General features: G+C 35.2%; 1 protein-coding gene across 5 annotated transcripts in view; it reads right to left on the bottom strand.

Annotated features, from left to right (window-relative positions):
- Positions 1-16386, bottom strand: part of wnk3 (WNK lysine deficient protein kinase 3) — a 77153-nt gene extending 60767 nt beyond the window's left edge. For all 5 annotated transcript variants that reach the window (XR_015523599.1, XM_087307143.1, XM_087307144.1 and 2 more), the window contains exon 1: positions 15996-16386. The gene's annotated coding sequence lies outside the window, so the exon portion shown is untranslated. The remainder of the gene's footprint in view (positions 1-15995) is intronic.
- Positions 16387-16916: the final 530 nt, after the last annotated feature.

The raw sequence follows: 16916 nt of genomic DNA, 5'->3' as shown, positions 1-16916 counted from the left end.
TTTCTATAAAAGCTTCTGTTGCATAACAATGATCCACTTTTGCAGAATTCTTTAATGGCTAGAAAGTTCAAAATAAGTTTGCCTAATAAACACACCAACAAAATTGTAACTCTATAAATTTCTTTACTGTCATTTTATCAATTAAATGGTGGCCTTGCTTAATAAAGTAGTAGGGACTGCATAACAGCAATTCCATGCAAATGTTAACTGTGTCACAAAAAGTAATGAATAAAATGAAAATCAATTTTGTATAAACAAGTATTTTACAGTACTTTAAAAAAATACTCAAATGTCTCTGTCAATGTTTTCAAACTATTATATTTGATTTACCATAGACACACAAGTGAAAATTTCACATCTTTCACAACTCGAGATGCTTCAATCAATCGGCCAGAGATCGGTATCGCCCTACAATCACATTCAATGACTCAATCAGTACTCGCTGATCTGGCCAATCTCATAAACTGATCACAAGCGTTTGTGTTAGTTTAAGATGAGCAATACATTTGAATTACCTTGCATGTATTTAGTTTTTTTTTTTATATATAAGAACACTGTAAAAAATTATTCTGTAAAAAATTTACGGTAAAAAAACGGCAGCTGTGGTTGCCAGTACTTTACCGTTAAAAATACGGTACAAACCGTAAAAGTAATTTTTCATTTTTACTGTAAAATACTGTATTTTATTAATTTATAGAGGTAAAATGTCTGTATTTTAAATGATCAACATTTACACATCTTTTGTTAAACAGTTAGACACATTAGTGCACCCACATGCAGGTGGTGATGAGGAAGTTACATGATGAGCCAATGCTCATCACAATCAACTTTTCCCACAAGCAGAAAAGAGTATCAGCATATAGAAGGTGCTCAGTGTCATTCACACAGCTACTAAACACCAGTATGGTAACACGCATAAAATTAAAGTCATGAAGAAATATACATTGTTTATCAACATTAGATGTAACATAAATCTCTAATGTACATAACTGATGGGGAAACAACTAAAAAGATCCATAATAATAGCCCCTTTCACACAGTGATACCGGTAAATATCTGGAAAATTTCCGGAACGACTTTACCGGTATATTGAAAAAAGCGCTGTTCACACAGGCGAGGACGTTATGGAAATTTTCCGGAAAAGAGCATTCACACATCCATTCCAAAATACCGGTAAATTCTGACATCAATTACCACAAATGAGCTTTAAACGGCTGCGCTTGTATTTGTAAACATTTGACTAAATTACAAACTCTGTGGATGATCAATATTGTGGACAACTTTCGCAGGATCACTTTTGCATGTCGAGATGTTCATAATATGTGCGTGTGCAGGCGCTCACAGGCTGTTTCACAGGCACACGCAAAGCTTAAAGGTAAACAAACAACGGCTTATCATAAGCATCGATGATTATTTACACAGTTGGCATTAAGAAGAACATATAAACGTGATGTGACTAACTTCTAGCAGCTAAATGTGTCTGGAAAAATATTCAAAGGTTTTTATTCTCACAAACCGCGCGGACGTAAATGCGTCTGACTGTTGTGATTGGCTAAAGCAGACGTCTCACGTCAGCACGTTCTAGACGTGCACGCGCTTATTACGGTAATCTTCCTTCTGCACTCACACAGCGCAGCATTCCGGCAAATTGCCGGTAATGTTACAACTTCTCTTTCCGGAAAACAGCCAGAACGAATTTACCGGTATTTTCAAAAAGGACCTGTTCACACATTCAAGCTTTCCGGAAAATTGCCGGCAATTTTCCGGAAAGGTCTGTATGTGTGAAAGGGGCTATTGTCAACCAAATGCATTAAAAGTTATGTGCCATGCAGGGAATTCTGGGAAAGTCAATTTACGGTTATTCGCCGTATATATTAAGGAAATACCGTTAACCAGATTACGGATTTGTACTGTAGCATTTTTACAGTTTTTTACTGTTGAAATCACGGCAATTTTTTACAGTGAACTGAAAGAACTTCTGTGTTTTTGACAATATTGCAAGTTCACTAAAACCTGGCTAGAATATTACTTAAATAGATCATAAAAAATATATATATTTAATAATATAACTTCTTGTAATTTACTTATTGCAATTTATAGTAGTTTATAGGCCCTATTCCTTTTAGTAATAGATTTAAAGGTGGGCATTTTAACTTTTTATGCATCAAATATGCGCTGCTAACTTTTTCTAGATTGAGACATGTTAAATCGTTCCTTCATCATTTGCAGTGTTTCCAAATTGCATTGTTTGTCATTTTTGTTACCCATTTTTTTCTTTGTTTTATCTATTTTCTGTGAAGCTGCTTTTGGCCATGATATGTTCACACCTAAATGGCTATAGGAGACACATTTAAGGGATTATATGCAGCATCCTTCATTTATTCTCTTAGGTAAGAAGAGATCTCCATTTAAGTATCATAGTTAGAGGGAAAACGTGTTTTATGCATTATGAAGCTTGAAGCATCAGAATCGGTACTCTGTATCAGCAGATTACCATGACAAGGAATCGGTAATCTGTATCGGCTGCAAAAATCCTGATTGGAGCATCAGTAATCACAACCAAAGCTTTTTCCTCATGAATGCAAAAATGTCAAATAAAATAAAATCAATAATTTTTGTTCTATAGTGAGCCGAATCTTATCCTTTTGATTAGCATTATTTCTTTTGGGTTGTGCAGTTTAATTCACAGAATTCCTACAAAATATGTTGTATACTGTAAACTTGCATACTTTCGTCACATCCATAATGCATGTTTATTTTCCCATTACTTTGTTGTTAGTAGTTTTGGAAAATATAAACAGATGTTCTAATATAATGTTAACATGTACTTTCGCTGTAAATTTATGTTTGGAAATTTTACTGTAAATGTCACATCCATAATGCTGGAATCGCTCAATTATCACTTTTTAGTGTGTGTGTGTGTGTGTTTTCAGTGTCCAGAATTTCACAAACATAATTTTAAAGCTGTACTTATTCTGCACTTGACTTCCACAGAACAAAAAGCCACAACCTATATTTGAGCACATACAGTATGCTCCACATCTAGAGGCAGAATCTTCTCAACATAGCCTTAACTTGCCTGTGTAATTCAGCATGCACAGTGCTTTGGGAAAACCTGAATCTGACAAGCCCAGTCACCGCTGAGGATGTTTAGTTTGGTATACGAGCTCTGTTATTCTACATTCTCAACTGTCAGTGGAGCATGTGGGACTAATCATGACATACGGTGTTCAACCTCACCCAGATGTGTTGCTAATTTAAATATCCATGCCTGTCACTTAATCCTCTTTGAAATGTGCAAATGCTTCCTGGGAGTATAAAAAGTCTGACGGGCCTTTAAATCGAAGCTCACACTGGACAAGGAGCTTCACATATGTCGGATATCACCTCACATCCAAGCTCTTCTTCAACAACGGTAGAGCTAATCAGCGCACCGTTTTGTTAAAGCACTCTGACTTTCTCTTCCTCGGACAAACTCCGCTCCCACAGAGCTCTAAAACTCCAAACACAACAGGCGCTACACAAAAATCGAGCCCTCTCTGCCTCTCCTAGTTTTTTCATTGCTCTCTTCACCAGCATACACACATTAATCCCCTGGAACTGAGCAGGCTCTGCTGATTTACTGAGGCAGACAAAGAGGGAGCCAGGGAACGTAGTGTATGTGTGTGTGTGTGTGTGTGTGTGTGTGTGTGTTTCGAGAGGGGGCAGACAGAAAGATTTTGGGGGGTTGAGCTATGATGAAGCTGATGAAAAAAAGTGTGGATAAAATGGAGGAGGGGGGACAGGAAAGGATTGTGGGTAAGAGAGAGAGAGGACATCAAGGTTTTAGACAGCCAGTCAGGGAGGGAGACAGATAAGGAAGGAGGGGGTTTGTGTTGAAATGGGTGGGAAAAATGTGTGTGAATGAGAACAAGAGAGGGAGATAATGGAGGAGGGGGTCGTGCACATACACACGCACACACACACACGCACACAAAAAGAGTTGGAGAGATTTTCCCGAGATAAAATATGTGCTGGTGTGAGTGACAGCCGGTGACAATGGACAAAATTCCACCACAACAAAACCAACTGAAGTTTGGCCATGTGGGAGTGGAAGAGGTGTGGAGGATAGCATGAGTATGATCAGATCTGCCGGAGCAATAAATAAAAGGAAGGAAGGAAGGATGGAGTGAGTGTCACACAATGTTTCAATTGTAAATAGCTTTGGCAAAACAAATAGTGAGTGCATTTTGTTGACAAAGAGGTTTCAGTTTTCTGTCTTCTAAAAGGAACAGTGTAGCGTAGTAGAATATATCATAAATGACCTGTAAGCAACACCACACAAATGATTATGAATTGAACATCGCAAATGTTTCGTGAACATACATTTGGCTGATGAAGTGGAGGAGGAGGGGTGGCACTTAGTAGTGTAAAGGTACATAATTATTTAATTTTTCCCCCAAAATTAATATTTTTAAAAGTCCCGTGAAATAAAACATGTTTTTTTTAAGATGTTAGTTTTTAATCTGTTAGCTTTAAGGATAGCTATAAGCTAGTGTGCTTTAAGAGTGACAAAATCTGCATTTTGAAAAAGTTTGTCACTTCCGCCTAAATTGATCAATGATTATGTAAGTCACCTCATACTTCAGTTTCTTATCAAATCTTGACCAATAAAATGCTCTCTAGTATCTGACATGCCCCACCCCTTTCATGGTGCTTCATATTGGCTTTTCATTTGATACACTTGATCTCAACCACTCTCACTGGCAGAGCAGTGATAAAAACGAAACGCTATTGGCTGTTTTTTTAAAGGGGTTGATCTACTCACACTCTTCATTTTGCAGTTGAGATTAAACATAGTCAAACATAGAATAAATAATGCAAATTTCAAAGCACTTCAAGGGACCTTTCATATAATTTCACTATAGAATACAATAAAAATAACAAGCAACTGTGGTTGCAAAGTACTAAAGTTAAAAATACAGTAGAAACCATAAAACACACTAGGGGTGTGAATATTAATTGTTTCTTTGGTGCACCGCGATGCTGACGCAGACAATTCGTTACTGGTTCAGTAATAAATCATAACCGGTTATTATGTACTGATGTCATTTATCTCAAATGCGCTGTGATGCGGTAGACTACTATGACGAGGGAGGCAAGCGTGAGCAATTAAAACCCAGAAACCCTACACAATTCACTGTGTTTGTTTGCTGGGCAGTCTTTTACTGACACTTTTGTCACTGCAGAAGCCCCTATTTTACCACTATGGAGTAAATGAAAGTAAACTATTTCACTCTCTCTCTTTCTCACTGTGGCCTCTTTGACTTGCTGGCGTAACAATTCCTCTCCTCTCTACTGTTTTAGCGATACTTGTGGATCAAGACGCGAGCATGTCTGCAAAACGAGTTTTCTCCACCGCGCCGGCGCGTTTGAGCCAGTCCCAGCCCTTTCTGTTAAGCGTGCAACCAATCATAGGTGTTTAACAACTCGCTCAAGCGGGATAATGTTTACCTTTGTTTATTTGCTATAAATGCTCATGTTGTTCTGTGCATGTACTTACGTTTTAATAAATGCATTCAAAAAGAATGTTTTCTTTAAGCAGGTCTTATAAAGGTACAGTTCATAGATTTGAGAGCTTGTATTAAAGGACAATATTATATCACAAATACACAGAAAATGTATTTATAGACCATTATGAGGGATGTAAAGAAAAACAATGTTCCCAACGTATTTTGTGTTTTGCATTTTTAATTTCTGTAGCTACCGAGAATCCAAAATGAGCCCCATATTGATAAATAATGTTATGATATCTGTTTTAACACTAGGTTATGATTGAATTGCTTCTTGTTACAGTCATGAAATAGTTTAAAAAACAAGCAGGAAATGTTCATAGGCCAATGACATGACCCCATTGAAATGGTCTATAAATGATACATTTTTACTACAAGAATTCTTGTGCTGTGAAGTAAAATAGAAAATTGTTTATGGCAGGGATGTCCAAACTCAGTCCTGGAGGGCCGGTGTCCAGTTGAGTTCAGCTCCAACTTGCTTCACCACACCTGCAAGGAAGTTTCTAGTATATCTAGCAAGAGCTTGATTAGATGATTCAGGTGTGTTTGATTAGGGTTGGAGTTAAACTCTCCAGGACACTGGCCCTCCAGGACCGAGTTTGGACACCCTTGGTTTATGGAAAGCATCGTCAATGCACTGTAATGCACCGAGATATCGAATTTAACCAAAACGATCCCATGATAATCTTAATGGAACTGAACCATGAGACCAGTATGAGTTCACACCTATAAAACAAATACATTTTATAGTAGACTACAATATTTTATTCATTTATAGTGTTAATACACCAACATTTTTTTTAAATACTTAAATTTACACATGCTTGTTACACAGACAAAAACAACAGCAAAAGCAGGTGTTGATGAGATGATCATATCATAACCCAGGGCTCATCACCATAACCAATTAATCCCCAAAAAGAGAAACATATGCTCTGTCATTCACACAACTACTAAATATTTATCATGGTAACATTCAGGACACTAACGCAATGCAATAAATATTTATCAAACTTAGACGCAAGAAAACTCTATTGTACATATCGATGAAAAAAACATGGTTTATTTATACTTAAAATGTAGAGTTATTCAATGTATTGTGTTAAGAAAATTAAACGGGTTACAGATTGATACTGTAGCATTTGCACATATATTACTGTTAATCTTATGGCCATATTTTACAGTGAATGGTTATGTAGATTAAATAGGGATTGTGGACAGTCAAAAATTGTCTGTGTTGAACTCTGTTAACTTGCATTAGATTAAGAAAAATTCTAGAATGCTCTGAAGAAAGAAAGTCAAAAACATGTTGAATGGCCGGAGGCTGAATAAAATTAAGCAATAGGATCCACCAATACTTCTTTTCCATCCAGAGCTTGCTCTCAGCCTGTTATCAGCTGGGTGAATGAGCACGTTGTAAACTGGCCACGTATTTCCACAGGCTTGGGGAATAATGATGTAGCACCATGTGTTGTTTACCTGATGATAACAAGTCTAAAAACTAACGTGACTTCCGTAGACGTTATCAGCAATTTCCACCCATGCTTGGTTACAGAAAGGCAAATCTTTAGGACCAGATTTGAACTGTTCCTTCCCAGAACATCCTTTTTTGCTGAGGAAATGCAGTTTGAGACAGGGCTACAAGGGGTAAACTTTCAAGGGGGCTTGAAAATATGTGATTGCTATAAATGAGCAATTCCATGGATGTGACATTTGCAGTAAAAACTTAAAATATAAATTCACATAGAAAGTATATTACCATTATATTGAATCATCTGTTTTTATTTTATATAACTAACCAGAGTTATAGAAGCAGAAAAATATCAATTTATAAACATGTTTTGTACTTTAAATGGGGGAAATAAAGATACGTTATGAATGTAGCCAAAAAAGTCTGCGAGTTTAGAGCATACAACATGCTTTGTAGAAATTCTGTGATATAAACTGCACAACCCCCCAAAAACTATGCTTATCAAAAGGATAACAGTTGGCTCTCTGTAGAACAAACATGATTGATTTTACTTAATTTTATATTTTTGCGTTTATGAGTAAAAAATTATTTTAAACTATTATTTTGGAGTGAATTTGTTTTTATTACGAAGGTCCCAGTTGTTTACATCAGCTAAGGAGAGCCATCAGAAGCCACACCTCACCTGCAGAAAATAATTGTGTCAGTCCAGTTTTCAGAGTTGAAGTTCAGTTCAGTTCAGTTCAGTTCAGTTTAAATTTCACGGCTAAAATCCAAACACTGAAGAAAAAAATCCATCCATGCGCAGCTTCACAAGTCCAACATGTTATTATTATGTTGGCTTGAGAAAGCCAACATACTGTAATGCTACTTAAACTTATTCTTATTATTATTATTATTCCGGCTTCTGACCAAAAAAAAGCAATCGCTTCTCCTCCCAGGGCTTAGATGCTACAAGCCCCAAATTTGGTCAAAAGCTGCCTACTGCTCATGAGATGGTTGCTGTATGTCCTCATCCTGATAAGATTTGTAGTTTTTGAATTAAAAATTTTTTAATTAAAAAATTGTATCGAGTATTTGGGGCATATAAAAAAGTATACAATCCTCAAATTTGGCCAAAAGATGTGTTTGAAATTACAGATAATTATCATATTTATTTGGTGTAATTATAAATAACAGTTTTCCTATAAATATTTTTTTATATTAAATTTGTAAAATTCAGACTCAAAGCGTGTCAGAGTGTCCACGAGATGGCGCCAGAAGACTATTTTTGAGCCCTTTGTAATTTAGTACTGGCCCTTTAAGAGGCGGGGATATCCGGACTGACTGTTTTGAATCTACAGAAATTCGGGCTCATTTCAGACGTGCTTGTTACAACATTTGAAGCTGAAATTGCGACCATTTTGGTCGCATATGCGCCTGAAAATTAATCTATGCGACCTCATAACATATTTGGGCGCATTAGTGCAACTGCTGATAATGGTTGTAGTGCGACCTGTTTTGATTTTTTGTAAAAACGTGCTGAATCGCTCTTCCCTGCCGCTATATTGGTTCATATTAGCTGTCAATCACTCAAGGTATTCCGCTGTCAGATGACAGGGAAGGAGCTTTTATGACCACGGGAAATGCAAACGGCTGAAGAGTAAAAACTTAAAGCACACAGGTTTGCAAACCCCACCTAAAATTGAGGTGTAGATGAGAGAGATCGTGACACGTCACGTGGTGAATAATGATCCACCAGCTGAGATCACTGAAACTGCGGCTCATAACAAAGACCAGTATTGCGCCGATGGTTAGTGCAATAATCCTGCTCTGCCTGCTCATAAATTGGGTCGGCTGACTCGCCAGCTTTTCCACAAACACAGAAAAATGAAGATCATCTCAGACTGAACCTTTAAATTGACACAAACTGAAACCAAAACTTTTAAAGAGTGATAGAAGTGAGACTTTACTTTCTTTCTTTTGTCTATTCTTTTTTGAGGTGTATATTATTTTTTTATTTATTTACTGATGACTGCTTTGCAGCTTTCATCATTGAATTGAATTATTTATTATAATCTTTTGTTTGTTTTGTAGCAGAAATATTATTTATTAAATTGACATGCATATAAAAACAGCAGTACAAAATCAATATTTCTTACTGCAATGCTTCATTTTTGTTTGATGCAAACTATACAATTATTTTATATAAAGTAACAGACATTTTATAGCAGATAACCTACATTCATTCACATTCAAGGCAGTATCATAATGAGAAATGGAATTCATTGTTACTATTATTGTCATTTTCATCATCACTAATATTCTATGGCCTAATTATTAGACATTCATTTTGGAATTATTGCACACAAATATCAATGTCTTCGCAGCATTAGTTAGATAGTTGTTTCTGGTTTTTGTCATTCCTATTGATGTTGTTTTAAAATACAATAAATCCCTTAAAAAGCAATTTGCAGCGGTGCTCATTCATTTTTGGTGGGTGCTCCTAAATTTTTTCTGGTGCTCCTAAATTTATTTTGGTGCCCCTGAATATTTGAAGTTGGGAGCACCGGTGCTACCAAGTAAAAAAGTTAATTTCGAGCCCTGTATATATATATATATATATATATATATATATATATATATATATATATATATATATATATATATATATATTCATACAGTTGATGTCAGAATTATTAGCTCCCCTGTTTATTTTTTCCCCAATTTCTGTTTAATGGAGGGAAGATTGTTTCAGCACATTTCTAAGCATAATAGTTTTAAAAACCTATTTCTAATTACTGATTTATTTTATCTTTGCCATGATGACATTAAATAATGTTTGACTTGATATTTTTCAAGACACTTCTATACAGCTTAAAGTCACATTTAAAGCCTTAACAAGGTTAATAAGGGTAACTAGGCAGGTTAGGGTAATTAGGCAAGTTATTTTATAACGATGGTTTGTTCTGTAGATTATCAAAAAAAAAAATATCTTAAAGGGGATAATAATTGTGTCCCAAAAATGGTTTTTAAATAATTAATAACTGCTTTTATTCTAGCCGAAATAAAACAAATAAGACTTTCTCAAGAAGAAAAATATTATCAGACATACAGTGAAAATTTCCTTGCTCTGTTAAACACCATTTGGGCAATATTTAAAAAAGGGAAAAAAAATCAACTGGGGGTTAATAATTCTGACTTCAACAGTGTATATATATATATATATATATATATATATATATATATATATATATATATATATACATACACAAACACACATTTATGGTTAGGGTTATAAGGATTATTTTTTATCCCCCTTTTATGTTGGCAAAAACATAAGTTTACTTCAGATATTTCTTTCAATACAGAATATTCTGTACCGCAAAAAAGCCTTCTCCTCACTTGTGATAATGACAATGAAAGCCAAGCTTTTGGTCTATGCTGTACCAAAAAAAAATAAAATCACCCAGGTGATGACAATTAAATATTACGATTATAACATTGTGTTAGTGGCCAGTGGGGTGAAACAACGTCATTGGTCAGAATTAACCACGTGATGAAGATGGCCTAATATTGTATTTAATGCAATTTTCTTCCTGTAAACTGTATATAACTACATAACTATAACTATATATATAACGCTGCAAATTACTGTAAATTGACTGTACTCTTTATTAACTGCAAAACTGATAAGATTGATTAAAAAAAGACAAATTAACTAAATGCATGTGCTATTGTTTCATTAGTATTTTAATTTAATATTTTTCTTTATATGATATTTATTATAATGTAATTTTGTTCAGATTATAATATATACTATAAATACTAACTATACTATAGTGATCTGCATTAAACAACCTGAACAAATCAGTTCTCTCTCTCTCTCTCTCTCTCTCTCTCGATTTGATCAAAAATGTAAATGAGGCCTTCCGATTAACAGTCCAGTGGACCCTAGCAACAGCCTAGAAACCACTCAGAACACCCTAGCAACTACCTAGGAATGCCTTAGCAACATCTTAGCAACCGCCTAGCAACCACTTCTCAACCGCTGTGCTTCCTGCCAACTGCCTTTGAGTCCCCGGCGCAGTCACGTTGGCTTTCTCAAGCCAACATCAAAGTTCGTCAACGAACTTTAGGTTCTAGTTTATTGATAATATAAATTTGTATAAATATACATTTATTAATTTTGTACATTAAATTTCTGTAATATTAATTAATAACATCCAACTGTTTAGATGATTTATGTACAATACGATTTTCTACAGTAATATTTTCCATGGCTTTTAGTGGATGTATTATACGAGACCTACTGCAACTTACCAAACAAGTGGCTCTAATTGGATTTTCAATGAAATCCTTAAATTAGGTTTTCTTTAAGTTTACCAAAAAAATAAATAAAAATAAAATTGTCACCATTTACATTTGTCTTGAACATGTTTGAACTTACTTTCTTTTATTGAACACAAAAGTGATCAGCATAATAATCAGTAGTGAACACAGTATAATAAAGACACTCATAAAGGTTTGGAACCATTAGAGTTAGGGCTGGGTCGATAAACGATATTATATCGAATCACTACAAATTTGTGTCAATAACAATAAACATTGGACTTTTTTCCCCTCTATATTGATCTAAGAACCAATCACACCGCATTAATGTGCAACAATGCGAATCTTAAAGTGTGTTAATATTAGAGACGTACCGAATTTTCAGCCACCAAAATCTATCGGCCGAAAATGTTATGCCATTTAATGGATTTTGGACTTTAATTTTTGTGGCTTCAGTCATTGTTGAGCTACTCTTTTAAATCTGGAAGCAACAACACTTATATAGAAATACATGTCGTTATCATTCATTATGGAAAATAAATATTGAGATTGCATTTTTGCCATTTCACCCAGCCCTAATTCGAGTGCAAGCACATTTTCATTTTTGGGTAAACTATTGCTTTTCAGCTCCTATACTGACAACATTATTTTGCATTAACCCAAAGATTTGTTTATTTTATTGCAAAAAAAAGAAAAAAGAAAAAAAATGAAATGCAAAAAAAAAGTCTGTATATCAGATATTGTCTTGCACAAAATTGGACCTTGGGAAAACAGAAGCTAAAGTCTTTTCTTTAAAAAGTGCAATTTATGTACTCATTTAAATTCTGTTTTAAACCTGTATAAGTCTGTACACAACAGAATGCAAACATCTATACTCTGAACGATCCAAATACTCAGGAAGACTAACATCAACAAACAGCCATTTTAAACTGGACCCTCAGACATGGTGTCTGTCTTGAATTACTGAGGTACCTACATAATTTACAGCTTAGTTAAGTGGCAGTTCATCCTGAGATGAAAAGGTCAGCCTGCAATGCAAAATAAGGTCCCACTATGACCATTCATTGTCTGTCATTTCTTTCTGATTGACACTAAAGGCAAGAATCATCAAATGTATCATTTGATATAGTGGATCTTTGCTTCAGGCTCTGACGCAAATAGGCTGGTTAATTTGCTGTCACAATTGATTTCTTTTTAACCAATCACATACTCAATCCTCAGCAAGATTCAACAACTGATATTTCTAGGCAGATTGTTCTGATTCACTAAAACAATAATAATGGCTGAAAATTCTTCTTTTTGCTTTAGAGCTAACACAAGATCCATTTAAAAGTTTAGGTTCATTTAAAAGCTATGAGCAGGTGGATCCAGACAACAGACTAAACAGTGTCAAGAAGACAGTAAATGTTACTAATTGCAATCTGGCGCTTGTAAAACTCCAAGGTGTGGAGTGTGGACTACACTTACAGTGAAGTAACAGCTGGAGAGATGAAGACATCTTTTTTTTTACTCCTCATCCTATTAAGTAACACCAAGAACAACACACAAACACTTTTGTCCAATCTAGGTCAAGCATGTGAAAGTGTGTGTCACTATGGTCACCGGGGTTAGGGTACACAATGAACCAGAAAAGATGGTCTAGATATTGCCTCATACTTCATTTGGTTCATGATATAATCCAGGTGAGATATGTGGATTACACATAATAAGTGGCTTATAATGTGCTTTTGAGGTTCATGTCTACAATAAGCTTCTGTTGTTTTATCCTGTCATATAATATGGGTCAGATTACCATTGAAGCGGAGAGATTTTTAAACATCGCTTGTACATTAATAATCAGCAGAGATTTCTTAGACACACAAAGCCATTTACAAGTTCAAAAAGCGACGGTAAGATAAGACGATGTGGTGTGGAAATGTGGCATTTAATTAGATAACATAGCGGAATGAAGTAAAACTGAATAAGCTGTTCAACAAGTACATTTTTTCACAATTTTGGATGAAATAGTGCTGTACACGTGAAGAAAAAGAAATCTGAACTAGTGTTTGTCATTTAAAATAAATGCAAAATGCTATTGATTGAAGTAATGATATGAAGTACTATACAAAGTCTGCATTTTCTGTTGTGAATGGAAAGGGTGGTCATGTTACAGTTACCACACACATACTGAAGCATGTGTGATGTTTATATTGTTTTCAGCTGTTTCGCTAAAATATGAAGACGTGAGCTTCATCCCCAGAGCTGTGGAGTTTCTTCACCAGCATTTACCATGTAAAAAAACACTATCATCTTACACAAAATCTCAAGTGTTTTCATAAAACAAACTGCGAAAAAATTTGGTATTATAACAGAATGCAGCAGAAACATCCTCACGCAGTTTCTCCAAAAGTAATAACTAAATAAACAAACTTTGTTGGCTCGAGAAATATGAAAGTTTTAAAATAATTAATAATGATTAATAGTAATAATTAGGGCTGCACGATTCTGGCTAAAATGAGAATCATGATTTTTTTGCTTGAATTCAAGATCACAATTTTCTCACAATTTACACAATATGTAAAATAAAGTTTAATATAAGTAGGCTACTTATTATTATTGTTATTTCTCAAACCAACGGTAAGACATTAAAGTAATGTAAAGTTAAGTGTTCATTAAAGTAGACACCATTGGCGGGCACACGCACGTCCTCTCGGTAATAAACAAACAGTGCGTCAGCTTTTGTGTAATTTCGCGTCTGCAAATACGTCATTAAATTACGACAGAATTTTGGTGCGAGTTGGTGTGCTTTGGCTGACCTTATAAATGCAGTATGTGACACTTTTAACACCATTTGAAGGGATCCAAGTTGCAACATATAAAACAATGACCAACTTTACGCTTCTCTCCTGACCTTGAAAATATAATACGCTAAATGGTAGAAAAGCAGAATTAAGATCGTAGCCGTGGGTCGGGACAAATCGAGATTGTGACCTTTTTTCGATTAATCGTGCAACCCTAGAAATAACAATAATTCTAACTTGGTTATTAAAGAATAACGTTTCTGTGATTAATTTGATCAGGGTATATGTGAAACCAACCGTCTGCGCCAATGGTGAAGTGTTTAGTGCGTGACGCATGCACACCAGTGCTCATGGCGACCCGAGTTTGATTCCCGCCTTGAGGTCCTATGCTGATCCTTCCCCTGTCTCCCATGCTTTCCTGTCAATACTCTCTACTGTCCTAGCCATTAAAAGGTAAAAATCCCCCCCAAAATATTATTAAAATATAAAAAAAACAATTGCTCGTAAAATATAAATTACACTCCAAATAAACTACAAATACACAAAAAGTGTATCAAAAGTACACATTAAATTTATTGCAAGTGTAAAAGTACTTACTAAGAAGAATTTGTTAAATTCTTAAAAAACAAACAAGTTTACAACACTGAAACTGTAAGACATTTCTGATTAAGCAGCTAAAATTCTTGGTGTGTCATTAAAGCAACTCTTATTTGTAATGTTGTTTATAACATTTTTTATATTAAATATTTATTTCTTGCAACATTGAAAATAAGTTTTATTCTAAAATTAATGTAAAAATGCCTGTGAATCACATTTGTAATCATGGTATAATTATGTGCACAAGAAAACAGAGTAAACTGCTAGACTCTGATGACTGTCTCGTATTTTTAATTATGAAAAGAGAGGTCAGTCACATATTTCGAATTATGAAAAAGCAGGCCAAATCAGTTCAGGTCACATACAGTAATGGTTTTATATTTTGAAGGAAAATAAAATCTACATTTGCAAAATAAACTCAGAAAAAAAAAACACTTGTCAAAATGTTAACAACTAAGCGGCTTCCAGTCTTTGAAGAACATATATTGCCTTTTATTTCGCAATTCCACATCTTGACATTTTATTGCAAATAAATCAAAACCTTTAAACATTCTGGAATCAACTTTAAAAGAACTAGGTACATTAATACAGATTTCATCCTTTGCGTGATTAACGAATGCCAGAGAGATCTTACAAACCCTACTACAACATCGTGCTACTATTCAAACAAAGCCAAACCATAAGGCAACTATTACTACAGCACTGACCAACAGTGGCCACTGCCTTGAGTTAAACACACAGAACAGAAGACATGGAAGCCATAAAAACACACAAAAGCGTGTATTTTTAGGTCGCAACTTGCAAACAGAAGAACCAAATTCGATAAATTGACTGCAAGCCAAGGGAAACCTGTCAAGAGCAGCATATGACATAATAATTCAAAGAGATAAATCAAGAGAACAACCGTCTGTCTGAACTGCACACTCAGTCTTCATTTACTCTGACTCGGTAAGCAAGACGGATGAAGAAAATAAAGACATTATAAAGACCACAAACCGCTTTGGATCTTAAAGTGTAAAGCGTATTAAGAATAGGTGGAAACACCTTCAGTTTACAGTCTAACCGCTAATATCGCTCGTCTCGATCAGTCCGTTTGTATTTCAGCACCACCGCGTTGTTAGCATTTAAGCTATGTTTGCCAAGGATTTCAGTGTCTATCAAAGACAATACAGCTACCTAAAGATGTATATTTCAATGTATAGCGTTAATTTATATCAGCAAAGACAAATCCTCGGGATATCACAAGCTAATTATAATTTAGCACAACACTCAGTCAATGGTACTCACCGGTGTGCTGCATCCTCTGTTCGCTATTTGAACTGAAGCGAGCCTGTCGAAAGGGTCTCCTAATTTAATGCCAAGACTCAACAGTTCGTCAGCATCTCGTCGGATATAATCGTAAATTGTAGTATGGCGTTGCCGGTGTTTACTCCTTTTCTCGTACGAGCGTGTGTTTCTCTTGTTTGAGCGGCGTCGTTAAATCCTGCAAATCCTCCTGGACACATCATCTGGTAAAAACATATTGCTCTCCCTTTCCGCCAGATTATCAGCACACCTTTCCGCCGGTGAACGTAACGCGGCGTATTCACAAGAAAATAGCGTGATACATGTCTTTAATTTACATAATTTACAGAGCAGCATCCGTCGCTGCGGCGTTCGCGGTAGTTCAATCGAGCACAATCGTTTCTCCTTTTTCGGTTAGAGACGGAGACGCGCGCGCGCCCGCTCGCTCGCACCGCGTGCTCCAACTATGCGCGCCGCCGCCCCTGTCTGACCACGCGGGGTCGCGCATTGTCCCAGTAAGCAGTATAAGAGTCTGCTATAATTCAATTATATTTTAATAGAGTTGATACTTATTCCAATAAAGGGCATGCTTGACGTTATTTCTGTTTTGGTTCTATTCATAGTCCGGTCCTTCCATAACATCATTTGACAATTCACGTGGCCTTAATTATAAAAATACACTGTATACTTTTCCTCAATTTATTTTAATCTAATGTTATTCTTAACATTGTTTAATTATTTTAAGGTAGGCATTTAAATTTTTGAGAATCATATTTAGTTTGACTTTATATTACGCTTCCCCAGCACTTGCTTAAAAAAAATTTACTGGTTTATTTTTCATTAAATACCAATGATTAAAACATTATAACAAATGACATATAAATAACTTTCATTAAAACTAATTAATTGTAAAGTAAAACATCT

This window comes from Danio rerio, chromosome 23 (assembly GCF_052040795.2).
Source record: "Danio rerio strain M-AB ecotype USA chromosome 23, GRCz13ab, whole genome shotgun sequence".
In the NCBI taxonomy this organism is placed as follows: domain Eukaryota; kingdom Metazoa; phylum Chordata; class Actinopteri; order Cypriniformes; family Danionidae; genus Danio; species Danio rerio.
The sequence above is the reverse complement of the archived record's forward strand: the minus strand, read 5'-3'. Positions and strand labels throughout refer to the sequence as shown.